A 17,525-nucleotide genomic window follows, 5' to 3' on the forward strand; every position below is an offset into this window, starting at 1 on the left:
GGTTCGATTCCCAGTTCCATTTCTTGCCCAGGTTGTGGGCTCGATCCTCAGTAGGAGGCAGTCGATCCGTGATTCTCATCATTGATGTTTCTATCCTTTTCTCCCTCCCACTTCCTCTCTCTGAAATAATATATATATTTAAAAAACAACAAGCTGTGCTTAAACCTATAACCCCTGAACTGTTCACTAGAAAAGGGCTTCTTTGGGAAAGCTTTGTGCAGTACAGTGTGATTGCCCTGGGGACAGAGGCAGGCCAGGCTCTGCGGCTGGACGGAGAGTTTAGGGAAACCCTGGTGGGTGGCAGTGGTGAAGGGGCAGCAGGCAAACGTCCGGGGCTGGAGAAACAGCAGTGAGGAAACCCTACGCGTTACCCCAGCCACAGTCCCATCTCCCTTTCCCTTCATCCTCGGAGCCCCATCCCTGGGTCCCATCCCACCAGGTCCCAGCCCCAGCAGCGCCTCACCCACTTTCTCACCCCAAGTGATCCCAACGTTTCTCACCCAGTCCTTGCAGCTGATCGAAGTGGGGTCCCCAGCCAGCACCGTAAGCAAAACCCAGAGCTGTTAGAATCATCAAACCTCTGCCCCTCTCCCCACAGCTGAATTTGCGTCAGTGTTTGAGAAGCCCGTTTGCAGAGTTTGGGCTTAAACCAGCGGGCAGCCTGGGACCCTGACCCCCTGAGTGAACACTGCTTCTATGGAACACGTTCCCCAGTTTCAAACGGCAGAAGCATCTTTCTTTCATTCTCAACCGTCTCTTAATTGCAGAACACGATTTCTTAGGATTTAAATGGGGTTCAACCGCTGAAAATTAATGTGGAAAATATACACCTCGAAAAAACACACCCTATGAAAGCAGTGATTTTTCAACGGGTGTGTCGCAAGAATGTTTAAAACATGCAACATCTGACTATCTAGTCAGGGACTGACCTCCTTTCCCTTAGATTGACAAATAAAACATGACAACAGCCAACACAATAGCTATCTGGTGTGAATGAATCAAAATTATACCTATTTTTTTGTTAGATCGGCAAAGAATAGAATACATATTTTGGTGTGCCATGGCATCTTAGTGATTGGTTTATGTGTGCTAGGAGAAAAAAAGAAGTCACCATATGAAAGTTTTGCTAGGTGGCTTGCTCTCTGCACGCAGAAACGGGAGGAAAAGCTAAAAGGACGTGGCCAGACTTGTCAAAGCTGTGGGAAGAAAGGAATGAGGACTGTCGGGTGAGCGGGCCATCGAGAGAAGAAAATGGAAAACTCCACAGCAGCCAGAGCGGCTCTCAAACCTGACAGTCAGTTGAACCCAGGGCGAGTTACCGACACGGTCTCTGACTTTCACCGACATTGCAAACTGGCACGATTCTGCTGATTTTACAGAGGACACTGAGATGTAGAGAAATGAAGGAACTCACTGAAAGACCCATGCAGTCTGTTCAAATCAAGTCCCTCCAACCCTGCTCTCCTTAGATAAGCATTTTTAAACAGGTAGAGGGCTAGCTAACTAGTGCTCCGGCTCCCATGTAAACTAGGTCAGAATCTGTTCTTCAGTAAGAGACTCAAACAAAGATTCTTTTAATGTGTGTTCCTTAAATTGGTTTTCGGCAAGACACCAACGAGGTACTCGGGGGCTAAGCAGGCAGTGTACACCGACTGGCGCCTGTGTTAAGTCTGTGAAGGGGGTTCCGGGCTGCAGAAGGCACCTTTGGAGGCTGCAGGGTCAGACACATCCTAGGACCCGGAGGAAGGTCAGGAACCTGAAGCTGGATCCAGGCCCAGCTGAGGGATGCTGCAGCCAAAGCCCCGGCATTACGGCTGGAGAAAGCGGCTCAGGAAGGAGGCGATGGGGACCGGACCACCCAGAGGCCCCAGCGGTGGGCTCAGTGGAACAGAGATGGGCTTGGTGGATGAAATGCCCCTCAGCACGCGAATTTATTGTGTCGGGTCCCATGCTCACCAGCTAACCCGCCATCCTGTTATCCTAGTACCCAGAAGGATGGATTCTGGTCAACCACCAGGAATCTCTCATGGGTTTGGTTCTCATGAGTCAGTCTCTGGTTGCACAGATGAAACTGAAACTCAGTCCTGTCCATCTTAGGGGCCAGGCTGTGGTGGAGGGACCCTTTCAGGGGGCTCCACCCTCCAAGTCTCCTTTAATTATTTTACAATTTTCTGTTGTTGCAATTAGGGTTCTGACTGTGCACTAAGTAACTTATAAACCCCTGGACCACCGAAGTTCAGCCTTCCCCTCCTGGCCACCGCGGACACAGGGAGAGGGAGCACCTGCGGGTGATACCCTCACCTTTCCGAGGGGATGCAGACATGAGTACTCTGCACAACACGAGAGGCTAAGGGTACTGAGCCCACACAGCTGACCCCATACATAACTTTTGACTCTCTCAAAACAGAACTGTTAGTAGCCTATTGTTGGCTGGAAACTTTACTGATAATAGTCAATTAACACATATATGTTACTAGAGGCCCGGTGCACAAAATTCATGCATGGGTAGGATTCCAAGGCCTGGTTGGTGATCAGGGCTGATCTGTGGGGTAACTGGCAGGGTGATTGGGGGGGGGGGGGGCGGTTCCTCTGGCACCTGCCTTGGCTTGCCTGGGGCCTGTAGGCTGAGGGCAGCTCCTGTGTTGAGCATCTGCCCCCTGGTGGTCAGTGCACATCGTAACAACCTCAATTTGCATATTAGGATTTTATTATATAGGATACATATTACATACGTATTCTAATATTAAAGAAAGTATTAAAAACGTTATAAGAAAGGGTAAATACATTTACATTCAATAAATACATTTATTGAAAAAAAAATCTGCATATAAGTGGACCTGTGCAGTCCAAGCCTGAGTTGTTCAAAGGCCAGTTGTGATCTGTTCTCTTTCACTGCTGCTGCTTTGTCCCCAATTTCTCACTCTCCTCCAGGTAAACCCCTCCCTCTTCCTCCTCAATGCTGACCGAGGCTGCCATGTCTCTGCTCCTGCCAAGCTCAACAGGTGCTTGTCTGGATTTGTCCAGGTTTGCAAGAAACCTCAGACTCAATCCTGCTACCTCACCACTTGGGTCAAAGAAGACCAATCTCACATCTCCTATGCTCGGCCCCCACCAGGCCCATTCTTGGCTGTCTTCCCACTGGACTGTGACCTCCACCAGGGCTCCCTAATACCTGCCCCAAAGCAGGGTTCTCATTAAATATGTGTTTGGTGGAAGAGCCAGGTGTCAAACAAATATGCCATGTGCTGGCCATCGGCATGGCTCCCAGCACCAGCCCTTAAGCATTCTGAGATTTGGGCAAAGAATCGGCCGTGGCAGAGGGGCTTGCTATCATTACGCACAGACTTGCTTTCCTGGCAGTTCCTGACTTTGCCGGTGGAGCAGAACCCAAGGCCTTGGCTTCCCTCCTCTCAAGGATTTAGCCCATATCAGAACCAGAACTGGGCCTTACTGAAGGGCCTCAAAGCAGCCTGGATCCTAACAGACCAGGGATTCCTAACCTGCATCCTTACACCTGCAGGGTGGTTCTTCTTCGTTGCCTACACACATGCATGCACACACATATACAACATGCATCAATATTTAGAAACCCTGGAAGTTCCTGGTTCTGTGAAAGAAATGGTTGACTTTGTTGGTTTTACTATAATGCCATTAGGTCAGCATTATGGATTAACACTCACACTAGACTACATTGAACAACCAGGGCATCTTGCAGCCCAGAGCCATTACTTAAATAGGTGGCACTGGTGATGAGGAACACCTGTGAGAAAAACTCCTCACCCTCCAACAGACATATTCGCCCTGAAGGCATGTCCAACTAGAGGCTCAACCACAGCCCGCAGGGCAGCCCAAGAAACGAATGATTTCTTCTTCAATGTGCTCATCCAAGAAAGCAGCATTATTTCTGAGTATAAAATGATCCACTTTCTTAGGACCAAGAGAACTACTCAGTTATTTAAGTAAACCATTCCTCAGTTTCACAGAGCCCACTTTGAATTCCTTCTAGATCATGCCATGTGAGGCCCACACTACAGAAGGACATGAGGAGGGGAGAGATTTCCAACACTGTCCAACGAAAACCCCCGATGATCCTCAGCAGGCTGCCTCTATCCCAAGAGTGTGTTTGTGGAGGGGGGTGGGGTGTGGTGAGGAGAAGGGGTTGCTGAATCAGCCACATTCTACTTGAGACCATAAAAGCAGGTTTACCCAGGTATGTTTTATCACCATTTTGTATTGTATTATTAAAAAATATAAAACATTTTGCTATATAAATACTGCCAAGTCACTTAACTACTATACTACAAATAGGAGAAAAATTAAACTTTTTTTTTTCTAAAAGGTTGACTCAATTGAGTATTTTATTCACTCTGTGTGTGTGTGATGGTGGGGGGGGGGAGGGGATGGTTGGGGTGGGGTGGCTATAATAGAAATGATACAACTGGACAGAGCCAAAGGTCCAAATGCTCTTTTGCCCTCATCACTTTTTATTCTGCACCTTATCTGTATTTATATTCATTTATATTTTACTTTATATACAATGCTCTTAAAGTATTTTTATGTATATATTTCTCACATTCTCTTGGCTTCTTCAGATTGATATTTTTTTTTCTAAAAGTAGCATTTATTTATTTAGAAAACAATAGACAATACAAAAAATACACAAAGATGAAAATAAAACAACATGGCATTTAACCACTGATGGAAGCATTTGATAATAATTAAATTTTAGGTGAAAACACTTGGAGTTAATAATGCCCAAGTAATTTTCGTTAACATTTTGATGTATATCCTTCTAGCTTATAAATACACAAGTGGACAGACAGACAGACAGACACACACACACACACACCTATCTATCTATCTATCTATCTATACACACACACCATTATTTGACCAATAAATACTAATATAAAGAAATTTATAATATAGATAGCTCAATAGTGTTTTAATAAGAAAAGGCTTTTAAATTTATATTGGTTTCTTACAATCATAAAAAAAAGATTTCAGAGGCACTGATTATAAAGGCAATGAATCCACTCCAAGTTACAATGGAAAAAGAAAGCCATTTAGCCAACTCAAATTGCTTCTAAAATCCTGAATTTTTGAAAAACTAGTAGTTTTGGGATTTCTACTCAATTATTCTTGGTTCCATTAGAGGCTCCTCCACGATGCAAACTTAGCGGGATGTGTTTAAGATCTGAAAACCATTCGTACAACTTTAGATGAAGTTGGCTTTGTTCTTCAACTTCCTGTAAAAATGCTCAACAGGAAAGTTGATGCTCACAGCAAACCACAGCCATCCTGTTTCTTTAGCACCATCTTTTCACAGCTGCAGGCGTCTGTAGTTTCTGTTTGACGATACCAGTCCCAGTGCACCATCTCTGTGCCCCAGCCCGCACCCCACCAGCCCTGCATGTCCCTGAGCCATTTTAGAAAATGTAACATCTTGGCATTAAATTTGTTTCTATCATTGTTCCTCTTCCCCTTCTCAGGCCCCAACGCAGAGGGCTGCAGGCCATGAGGCAATCAGTACTAGAGGAAAGCCAGAGAAGGCTGCTCAGCCCAAGAGGAAGCAGAAGGTGGAGGAGAGAAGCGAGGGTTGCTTTACAATAAGCAGAGCGACAGCCTCACCTACTTACGTGTTGCTGTTATTCTCAGTCGGAGCTGAATGTGGAATACAAGCTTTCTGTGCCTGAAACCCCTCGTTTCTCAAAATGTACTTGCTCCTTTCTTGGTTGAATATGATTTACGATGACAGCTTAAGTTAATTGTGCTGATAGGCTGTCTTCTAAACCGTAAGGGTTTTTGCCTAAGGGTTAGAGGGTCTGTGGCTGCTTTAGAAATACTTCTTTTAGGACTTATTTAGATGAAGAGTTGATTGATTTGGGGAGATGGGAAAGGCATTTTTCAGAAGACATTTTGGAATATCTACAATGTTATTACAATTAGTACGATGCCAACTCACAATTTCACTGTTAGAGTAACTGCTAGGAAAATAAAATATTTTACTTTATAGGCTGCTATGAAGTAAAATTATTATTTAACCTGCTGTCATATATGTTTAATTAAAAAACTAATGTAAATTCATAGACAGCAAGCCTTTTCAAAAGTGAGAAAATGAAAGTAAGTTGAATGACCCACCCACCTGTTGTTTAACCGTGGGGAAGCGAAGGGAAACCCTGTTCTACTTTATCCACAAAACTGAACAGTATTGATCTCCTCCCATTACTGCCCATTGCTGCCAAGCAGTCTCCTTAAGGGGCTCAAATCTCAAAGCTGAAGTTTTCCTAAACCCTCAGCACCATCTTTAGTTTTACCATGGAATTAAGATCTACCCCTGTTCTCCACTACACACACACACATACATACATACATACATACATGCACATTCACTCACACACAGATTCATACACATGCATGCACACATACACACACACACCACACACTGCATATATGTCAACACACTTGATATATTTTATTCATTTTATTGTTGAAAATGGGGCCTTTTTTTTCCTTGGGGATGTTTTTTTATAAAATAATTTTTCAAAGAAAAGGTGGGGCCTTCTTACATAAGTTAGAAGTGTTACCAAACTTACTTCTGCAAAGGTCAAAGACTTAGAAAGAAAAATGTCTTTTTCACTTTAAAGCTATTTACTGTTGCTGTGACATTTAAAACGAAGCATTTGCATTATCCCAGGCCTGGAAAAGGGCATCTGATCATTGTCTCTAAACTGCATTTAGAGAAAAAGTTCTTTAAATTACAGAGCGCTTCCTCCACACTTGGTCTTGAGGTGGCCTTGGGCAATTACTTAGCCTCTCTGAGTCCAGTTCCCACAATAAAATGGGGAAAATGGCACCTATTACATAGGGTTATTAAATGAGGCAAATGCTTAATAATGTTAGCCATTTAAAAAAAATAAAATAAGTGAAATTAAAGAGCCTAACACATAGAATAGGGCGCAATAAATGTTACTGTTTCTCCCCCACCCCCAATTTTACAATGAGAAAGAGAAAACATTTAAACCTTACTCCACATGTCCATATCTTTGTAAACATCTGCATTACCAATGAATGGGGAAGGGAGGTGTGCATGAAATTTTAATTTTCTCAGAAAAGCATACTAATTAAGGCATTCCTTAATTTAGTATTATTTTCAGGAGTGAGGGCTGCAAAACACAGACAGAGGTACTTATGACAGGGAGGGAGAATGCTCTTTCCAACAAGAAGTAAACGTATGAAAATTTGGTGAAACAAAAATGAGTCAAACCGCAAGCAGCCAGAAACTTCCAAAGTAAATGACGTGTTCACGAGATGGTAAGCAAGCCTTCAAAAGGGCATAACGCTTAAAAGGTCCAGGAATTGGGTAGCTCATTCCTTTTACGTGTTAGCATGGGTTGGGGAACTCCTAACATACAGGTCAGATCTAGAATTTGAAATCATCAGCGACCAGGGTAAGTTTGCTGCTGGCCCCCAGGGATGCTTTTCATGGGGATTTCTCTAAGTATTGCCATTCATTCACAGCATGTGCCATCCTTTAAAGCACATGTGTCAAACACAAGGCCCGCGGGCCAAATCCAGCCCTCCAGGCCTTGCAATGTGGCCCGCACCGCGCTGTCATCACTGCACTCCGCTGTCAGTTTATGACATTGTCAGTTTATGACTGTTCAGTAAACCATTCGGCCCGCGATTTAGGCTGGATTTTAGATTTTGGCCCCTTCTCTGATTGAGTTCGACACCCCTACTTTAAAGGCTTAGATATCGGCCCAAACCAGTTTGGCTCAGTGGATAGAGCATCAGCCTGTGGACTGAAAGGTCCTAGGTTCAATTCCGGTCAAGGGCATGTACATTGGCTGCGGGCACATCCCCGGTTGGGGGGGTGTGCAGGAGGCAGCTGGTCGATGTTTTTCTCTCATCGATGTTTCTAACTCTCTATCCCTCTCCCTTCCTCTCTGTAAAAAATCAATAAAACATAAATTAAAAAAAAGACTTAGATATCGGAGTAATTGCAGAGCTGTGAACAACTGACCCACGAGTGAACTTTTCAAAGAGCATTAGAAAACCCGACGGAGTTTAAGAGAATTGTTGAATCTCTTTAGGTTACAAAATAGTTTTAACTAGATGATGTTCCAGTTCAGAAGCAAGATAGCTTTATGAAGTTAACATATCATGCTTAAGACCCCCCTCCCCCCCATCCAAGTGAATAGTCAGGGTATTTTCCACACGAATTGACCTCAAAACCTTTCCCAGGCTCCTCCTAGTCCTTTCTTTCTCTCTGCCCAGCTGAACTACTTTCGCAATTAGAATCTCCCTGCAGCCTTTTCATTTGACCACTTCTCCATTTCCTACTGCCTACCCTGCTCAGACCATTGAACTATTTAAAAGAACTTGTACTTATTGACTAAACTGGCATGTGCCCTCTTAATAGTTTAAAGCTTACTTTACATTACTTCATGAGGGGGCAGGGAGGAATGTAAATGTCAAGTTGCTTTTTCATACATGCTCCAAAGGAAAAAAAAATTTTTTTTGATACCCCAAAATTTCCTCAACCCTACTCTGTAGGTCTCTGGGTACTTGGCTTGAAATTTTAAAACTACAATATTTTATGCCAAAATATTAATCATATTAAATGCAAATAGTTATAGAGAATGCTTTGGAATTTGATTAGCAATAGTGGCTGTGCATGGGTTGCACCGGTAGGATGTTGAATGATTCTAAAGAGAAATTGTCTTCTTAAAAGACTGATTAGAAATGGTTTCGGTTAGGATTTGTACTTAAGTAACGTCTGTCTGTAGCAGTAGGATAGCAACAGTTCTGTTCCATGGTGCTTTCCTTTGAAGTTTCCAGTGACTCCCTTTTCTTTAAAAGCATTTGCTGTTGCTGGCCAAAGTGCCAGTTCAAAGGCAACCGTGTGGATAACTGCCCCATACACGGAACAGTTACACTTCCTGACTGACATAGCCCCGTTTTAAATGGGGGGGAGGAGGAGAAGGAGGGTTGGGGGAAGACCAGTGGATCAAACAGTCCCGGGTCAGGAAAAATGCTACTGATAATCTCGCTTACACTTTGGCTCCAAACACACGTTATGAATCACCTGCAATCACCATCGCGGTGAAACGGGCATCCTGTGCCAGAGGAACAGACCACGTGGTCTTCCACTGAAACACTGAGCTTTGTCTCAACATACAACGGCCCATGAAAAGCCACTTAGCTCTCCCCTCTAGCTGATAAAGAACACACATTTAAATATAATTTTTCTTACCGTTAGTGGATACTGAAGGAAGGCATGATCAGGGACACAGGCAGACAGAGAGCAAGGGAGAGATGAACCCGGAGAGAAAGCGGTCCCTGAAAAAGGCATCATCTTCTAAGGCAAATGCGGGGTCGTTTTTGGACAGCCATTTTGGACACGCTCTGGCCTCTTATTAAATGTGACATACTGAGTCAGAGGCAGACGTTCTCTGTGGTTATTCGCTTCCTGTATGATTAATTTGTTGTTTGTTCCTTCCTCCTTTGCTGCAGAAAAAGAAACTAGATTGGTTTTACTTAAGAAGCAAGCAAAAAAAGACAAAAACTAAAACCAAACAAACAAAAACAACAACAAACACACATACACACACACAAACACAAAAACAACAACACACGAACAACCAAACCAAACAAACAAACAAAAAACTAAACTAAAAGGATATGAAATGTTTCTCCTTCCCACAAGGTGTAACATACCTGCTTGGCACAATAAGAGGAGGAAACCAGAACGTCCACCTAGTTAGCACCCCAACTTTATTCTATTGTAGATACTTGCACAAAAATAATTGTTCACGGAATCTGAGATTCCTTCAGGAAAATTCCATTTGAGAGAATCACTCTCGATATTAACTATACCATTTAGTATTAAGAAAAAAGAGTCACCCAAGAATTAAAAGCTCTCAAATGCACCAAAAACTGGGACAAACGATTCCTCCTCATCTCCGGAGCGTCCAAGGATACATGGAGAAAGTCAGAAAGGCTGGCGAAGAGAGATGGTCAGGTGTATGAAAGCAATTGCATTTGACAGACGATTCTGTGCACAAGTCAGGATACATGATACACAGCTCATGCCATATGAAGATCCAGAGCTTTCTATGCCAGCATGTTTTGTTTCATATTTAATGGGATAACAATAGCTCTCCCGGGAGATGCTGGACAAAGGCACAGAGACAATGAACACAGAGGGAAAGTCAGGTTTCTCATTGAAGGACTGTAAGAGGGGGATGGGCAATGGAATGTGGGTAGAAAATATTATACCAAAACCTTGTGTGTTTAAATAATCTGAAAATGCTCATATTTTTTTTCTAGATCCATCTGAAAGGATCAGATTTAATGTTCTCAACACATACCATATAACAACTGATAAAATAATATCAGTTGAAAGAATGAAAAACAGAGGCATAGTTCAGTAACAAACCTTGTAACATTTGAACTTTGGGTCTTGATTTTGCTGGATTCTGAGAAAAATGGCACGAAAAGACAGGTTGCCTGATATTCTGATAGAGCTGGGAAAAGCAGTGGTTCTCAGTTCAGGAGGCTGTTGGGAATGTGTGGAGGCATTTCCCCTTGGGAGTGGGGACAGTGGGATGGAATGGTATTGGGAGCCAAAATATAAGCATGATCATCAGTAGCATTTTTCCTGACCACTGAACAGTTTGGATCCACAGGTCTTCTCTCCCCTCCCCCCACTCCATTTAAAATAGGGGCTTATGTCAGGAGGATTCATGAGCGGAGCCAGGAATACAAAAGTCTCACCCAAAATACTGGAAATGCTTCTACTGAGGAAATGCTCCTCCTGAGGAATACCGCATCGTTGATGTCTAAGGTTCTTTCAGACTCTAAACTCTCTGAGATACGAGTCCAGCTGCACAAGCAGAGTTATGATGATGCCAAGCCATGGCAGAATTCCTGATCCCAGAGCACGGAAGGACTAAGAATCCTCTACTTTGCCTGGAGCCTCTTGAAGGTGTGACTGTATCCCTCCTGCCTAGCACAGGGTCTGCAGTCCAGGGGACACTCACTGAGTGAATAACCCATGCAGGCGTGGGGCGGGGCAGAGGCGGAGGCCTGCAGCTCTCATCTGCTTCCCCCTCTACTAACTAGCTACCAAGTAAATGCCTGAGTGAACCTTTGGGGAAGTCTAACTCTAGCTGGGTCTAAAAAGAGAACATGAGCAATAAGATGATTTCTCTATGTATTCTGAGAATTATTTTTAAGTTCTTAAAGTGAGCACGCCAAACACACACACACACACACACACACACACACACACACACACACACTATGCAAAGGAGCTCATGCTATTCTTATCCACCAGTGACAGCTCAATTAGAAGGGAGTATGTCACTGAGAAGGCTGGAGCCTCTGAGACAAGGGAGTAGTTGTCCAGAGTTTGGGTTTATTTCATCTTTAATGAAAACTTGTAAATACAATCAACTCTGGACACATTTATGAGGTGTCTACCAGGCCCCCCATAGGACCTACATCTGATGTTTCCCCCCTGATTAAAATCCTCCAGTGGTTTCTCCTTTCAGTTAAAAAAATCTAAACTCTCCACCAAGACTCAAACAGCCCCACAATAACTGGCCCCTCCCTAGTCCTCTGGCCTCATTTCAAGTAACTTCCCTCTTGCTAATTTATTTTCCAGTCCTTTCTGTTAAAGGCACCTATTTGTTTGCATCCTGGGGGCCTCACACTTGTAAGCCCTCTCAGCGGGTAAGCTCATGGTCTGGTTCCTTCTCATTCTTCAGTTCTCAGCAAAAACGAACTCATCCATGCCCATCTCTGCCCCTGTTTTCTTTTACGCCATAGTACATGTCACCACTTGGCATTCACCACTGACTTAATGGTTTGTTTACTTGTACCTCTCTCCCCACTGGAATTCAAGCTCCATGAGAGCAGGACCTTCTTTCCTACTATCGCCTCAACATCTCTAGACCAATGTCTGACACCTGGTGGGTCCTCAATTATATTGGGTGTTGAATAAAAAAAAAAAAAAAACTCCTAAAAGTTCTACTAAAACATAACGTTGCCTTAAGAGCTTAAACTTGTTCCCTGTGGCACACACAATGAATAAAAAAATTCCAAGATTAGACTTGAACCTTCTTGAGAACGCTTAAATTAACAGGAACATTTCCAGAAAAAGGAAAGCAGGTAACCCCTTTAACCCAGCAGGGGGCTTGGCAATCTTAGGCAGTACAGGTGGCTTAGGAATTGGGCAGAGGGGAGAAAAAACATGGATTAAGAAAGTTGAAAACAAGTAATACAATCAGAGAGAAGGGGGGAGGGGAGGTAAAGGAAATGAGACGAGAAAAGATGGAGATGAGGGAGAGATTTTGTGGCGGGTGGGGGAAGAGTACTGACCACACCACTGACCCTAGGTTGCCTCGGAGGCCACACTGCATAGGATGGCACGCAGGTGTTGGACATATAAGTGCTTTCTGATCTTCCTCCGTGATGAAGTGTCCCCAGATCAGCAGCAGCTTCTTAATATAGGTAAGTTAAAGGCTGAACCAGACAACAGAGATCAAAGTCCACACCATCACTTAAAGATGAGGACACAGGGGTCCAGAGAGACTAAGTGCCCTGCTCATGTCATACCACAGGACACAGAAGAGTGAGGCCAGAAGTCCGGCCTCGGCTCCATGGCCCAGTGTTGTTATTACCTTTAGCTTCAGTTTAGGTTTAGAAGGATTTCTCCTAATTCTTTTCTATAAGCATGAGAAGAGGCAGAAGAAAGAGGTTGGGAGAGGGCTGTGAGAAATTAAAAGCAGTATTTGTATTGATTGCCGGTAGGGCTGTTATTATAACCAAAGGCCAAACATAATTGAGTTGAGAACTCCAGGCAAATAAAGGCGGTCACAATTTGGACCTCAATGAGAATTTAATTGTGCACACCCCACTCAATGCATAGACCAGCCTGAGCTTAATGATAGGCTCTCAAACCAATCAGGCAAAGAATCCTCCATATTTAATCTACTGGCGGGGGGGGGGGGGGGGGGCGGGGGGGGAGCAAAAATAAGATTATAAAACAGCAGTGCATCTTGGAAACACCAGTCTTGCAAAGCAGTAAAGAATCAATCACAGCCAATAACCCTCTTGTGGTGACCCCAAATCAACAGAGACTGAATCGAGGTAACAATAACATGCATAAAATATGAGCAGGGTTTAAAAAAAAATTCCAATTTTTCGAGTTGTGTTTCCATGACTACCTGTTATGGTATGGCATTTGCACTCCCGAAGCTGGGCTCCCTAGCAGAGAGCACCAAACTGAGTACCAAACATCTATCTGTGAAAGGCAGTGGGGCACTGTCTGCCACAGAGTGGCAGTTGAAAGTTCGGGCACCCTTTTAAAGGGCCAACACACAAAAATTCCCTGTGGAGCTACCCACCTTGTGCTCTGGCAGAGGGAGGGTGAAGTGGACTGGAGCTGTGAGAGCAGAACCCAGGACTGGGGAGTCAGGGGATAGAGCCCAGAAGGCAGACACCCCAAGTTTTCTGGGCTGAGTCATTCCCTCACAAAGTGGAGGACATCTTTCCCACACAGACATCTGCCATTCCTGGGAGGAAGACAGTTGATACACCTATTAGAAAACACCTTGCCCAGAGGCCACTTAAGAGATTAAAAGTAACTATTAGCCTCCAGGCGGAAGCAACTGCCCCACCCTGTTGAAAAAAACTCTCCCTACACTTGAGACTATTTTCTGGGGGCAATTCAAGTCAGAATCTTATTAGTTTGTAGACAGAGGCAGTCTCTGGAGGCTGTGAGTCTTTGCCTGATCCAATTAGTCAGAAGCAGCCTTTAACACTGTCCTGCATTAGAGATTAAGAGGTATAGAGGATCTACTTAAAACATAGTCACAAACCCAAACAGACAACCAAAATGAGGAAACAAAGAAACAATCCCCAAATGAAAGAACTAGTGAATTTTCCAAGAGAAGAGATAAATGAAGAAGAGATAAGAAAGTTATCTGAAACAGAATTCAAAGTAATAATGTTAAAAATGCTCAACAGTATGAAAAAAATATAGTAACTATGAAAAAAGATAAGGTCATAACATAAATAAAGAACATATTGGAAGGAATACACAGCAGATTAGAGGAAGCTGAGGATTGAATCAGTGAATTAGAAGACAGAGTTGAAAATATCACTCAATTAGAGAACCAAAAAGAAAAAACAATAAAAAACAACAACAACAGAAGGACAGCTTAAGGCAGCTGTGGGACAATGTGAAATGTAACAATGTTAGAATGGTACGTGTGCCAGAAGAGGCAGAAAGAGAGAAAGGAATAGAGAAGGTCTTTAAAGAAATAATGGTAGAAAACTTCCTTGAACTGGTAAAGGAAAAAGTCACAAAAGTTCGGAGGCACAGAGAACCCCAAAGAAAAAGAACCCAAATAGACCCATGCCCAGACATATCATAATTAAAATGCCAAAAATTAAAGACAAAGAGAGAATGTTAAAGGCAGCAAGAGAAAAGAAAACTGTTATCTACAAAGGAGTTCCCATAAGGTTGACACCTGATTTCTCATCAGAAAATCTACAGGCCGGAAGGGACTGGCATGAAGTACTCAAGTTAATGGAAAGCAAGGATCTGAGACCAAAATTACTATATCCAGCAAGTTTATCATTCAAAATAGACAGTCAAGCAAAGAGCTTCCCAGACAAAATAAATAAATAAATAAATAAATAAATAAATAAATAAATAAATAAATGCAAGCTAAAGGAGTTCATCACCAGCAATCTAGCATTACAAGAAATGCTAAAGGGATTGCTGCAAGGGACTTCTGAGAAAAAGAAACAGAGAGAGAAACCTAACCATATAGAATTAAAATGGCAAGAAATAAGTACCTGTCAATAATAACCCTAAATGTAAATGGATTAAATACTCTAATCAAAAGGTATAGGGTAGCTGAATGAATACAAAAACATGACCCAATTATATGCTGTCTATAAGAGACCCACCTCAAAACAAAAGACACACACAGAATGCAAGTGAAGGGATGGAAAAAATTTTTCCATGCAAATGGAAAAGAAAAAAAAAAAAACTGGAATAGCAATATTCATATCCAACAAAATAGATGTTAAAAGCATCATGCTAAGCGAAATAACCCAGTTGGAGAAAGATAAATATCATATGATCTCACTCATTTGTGGAATATAATGAACCACATAAACTAATGAACAAAAATAGAGTCAGAGTGGGAAAAATATTCTAGAATATAGAATTTGTTTTTGCACCCTGCATTCTATATTATGTCAATATATGATTATAAAAAACACACATGAATAGAAGTAATCTTATTCTTTGCAGATTTTTAATATTTCCTACAACTTTTGTGATATCATACTATGCTACTACAGTTTTGGTAATATTATTATACTTAAAATTCTTTCATTCTTGAAATATTAATGTTTATTGCATGCAATATTACTATATGTAAGATCATTTTTCTTAAATAATTGGTGTTTTTTGCACATAACATCATATTTAAAATCGTTTTTCTTGAGATATTAATGTTTATTGCATGTAACATTGTTATATTTAAAATCATTTTCCTTGAAATAAAAAAAAAAGAATATAAAACCACAGCCCGGAAATGATAAGCCCTTATCAAAAACAGTCCTTAAAAATCAAAGGAAGCCTGAATCTAAGAGAGCTGCAAAGCAGGAAGCAAGAAGTGACCCGAGGACAGATCTGGTGCCTCTTCCTGGCCCTGTTCCTGCAGACCTCAGCACAAAATACTCTCAGCGCCTTCTGGAGAACCTGAGAGACCAAAAATCAAGAGCTTAAAGGAGAAACGAAGCCATCAAACAACTGAAAGAACAAGTAGAAACTGGAAAATAGCTAAAAAAAAAAAAATCAGTTGGAAAAATTTCAAAAAGAGAAAGCCCTTCTCCAGGAGCTGAGAGAGTTGGAATTGGGTGTTTAAGAATTTACAGAAAGCAAGTTGGTTACCAGAAAACACTGCAAACACATCTGTTAAGCTCCTTGCTGTACTCGTCTCCTCAGAGTTAATGCTCATCTCTAATTTTAACCATTTGCCCAAGAGTCTGCATATATGTGAAATTATTTCTAATACTTTTTTTTCAAATGCTTATTAAATTGATTTTTGCACCCTGCATTCTATATCATGTCAATTTATGATTATGAAAAACACACGTGAATTTTCTAGCTAAGCTTGACAGATTGAAAGACAAATGTCTTTTTTTTTTTTAAGTAGGGATGGTATTTGTCATATAAATGAATAGAGACATTTTACATTAATAAAACATGCTTGTATCCCTCAAGAAAAAAAAAATCAAAATTCCAACCAATCAAAGAACAACAACAAAAAAAACAACCTTCAACTAGATTATCACTGTCCAGTAGAAATACAATGAGTCATATGGGCAGATCTATATTTTCTACTAGCTACATTAAAAAGAGTAAAATAAATGAAATGGCAATAACATATTTTATTTACTACACTATGTATTTGAAATATATTATCATTACACGGTGCTCACAATAAAAACCTGGGAGGCTCTTGCTTCTGATGTGCCATGGAAGAAGACACCTGGGGACCTGCCACCACATTCAACAACTCTTCCCCAAGCAGGGCTATTTGCCAGTGTCAGGGATATGGCAGGGTCTCTTAACTGAATTACAAGGCAAAGATTTCAAAGTGGGTCGCCAACATCCAACACCAGCGGTCCCGGGGGAAACCCAGGTGAAAGAGAGAGAAGTTTCTTACAACTCAAGGGGCGAAGCGGTGGACAGCCCCATTTCACATCCTGCCTGCATACGCTTGTGCACACACACAGGGAGAAGCTACTGGCATTCGGAGAGCTGCAGGTTCCTTGTGGTTGCTGATCACTAGGTAGGAAGCAGAATGGGGTCTTTACAGTGATCTCTGGGGTGGGGACAATAGCCATCTTGTCCCTTATTCAGACTTCTCTCCAGACACATGGTTACGCGGTGTCTCCCACTGGAGGACAGAACCACGTGCTCATGAAACCAGTTGCCTGGGCTACTCGGGAAACAAGGGTCTCTACAGCTCTGCACCTCTGGGCCTGACATCACTGAGCCTAACTCTGCAGGAAGGGCTCAGCGACCTGAGGCTTCCCCTGGGACCCCTGACTGCACTCTCATGCCTGGCTGGTGCAGCTGCTACGGAGGGGAGGCAAACCCACTTCCCTGCATAAGAACGGGACATCTGTAGGTATCAGAACGATGGGGGCCCTGCTGAGAGTCAGACCTGGGGACCGGGGATGCCAGACGACATGCAATGTCCCAGACTGCCCTACCCAGGAAAGAATTTTCCCACATGACCTTCAGAGGTCCTGTAGGACACTGGTGTACATGGAAAAGCTGTTTATGGTTATCTGAGCTTAGGTCTCATCTCCATTTTACATATAATACAAACGCAGAGTAATTACTGCACTATGTATTCGTTCCTGAATTTTCCAGTAATGCCACTGTCATATAAATAAAATGATATGTTTTGCTTGGATGT

At 42.5% G+C, this 17,525-nt stretch overlaps 1 protein-coding gene across 3 annotated transcripts in view; it reads right to left on the minus strand.

The window, feature by feature from the left end:
- WIPF1 (WAS/WASL interacting protein family member 1) overlaps positions 1-17,525 on the minus strand; it is a 105,054-nt gene that overhangs the window by 22,462 nt on the left and 65,067 nt on the right. The window contains exon 2 of one of the 3 annotated variants that reach the window (XM_084892662.1): positions 9,260-9,513. The exons of the other annotated variants lie outside the window; for them this stretch is intronic. The gene's annotated coding sequence lies outside the window, so the exon portion shown is untranslated. The remainder of the gene's footprint in view (positions 1-9,259; positions 9,514-17,525) is intronic. 3 annotated transcript variants of the gene reach the window in all.

Source organism: Pipistrellus hanaki, assembly GCF_964339955.1.
Source record: "Pipistrellus hanaki genome assembly, chromosome: 8".
Taxonomy (NCBI): domain Eukaryota; kingdom Metazoa; phylum Chordata; class Mammalia; order Chiroptera; family Vespertilionidae; genus Pipistrellus; species Pipistrellus hanaki.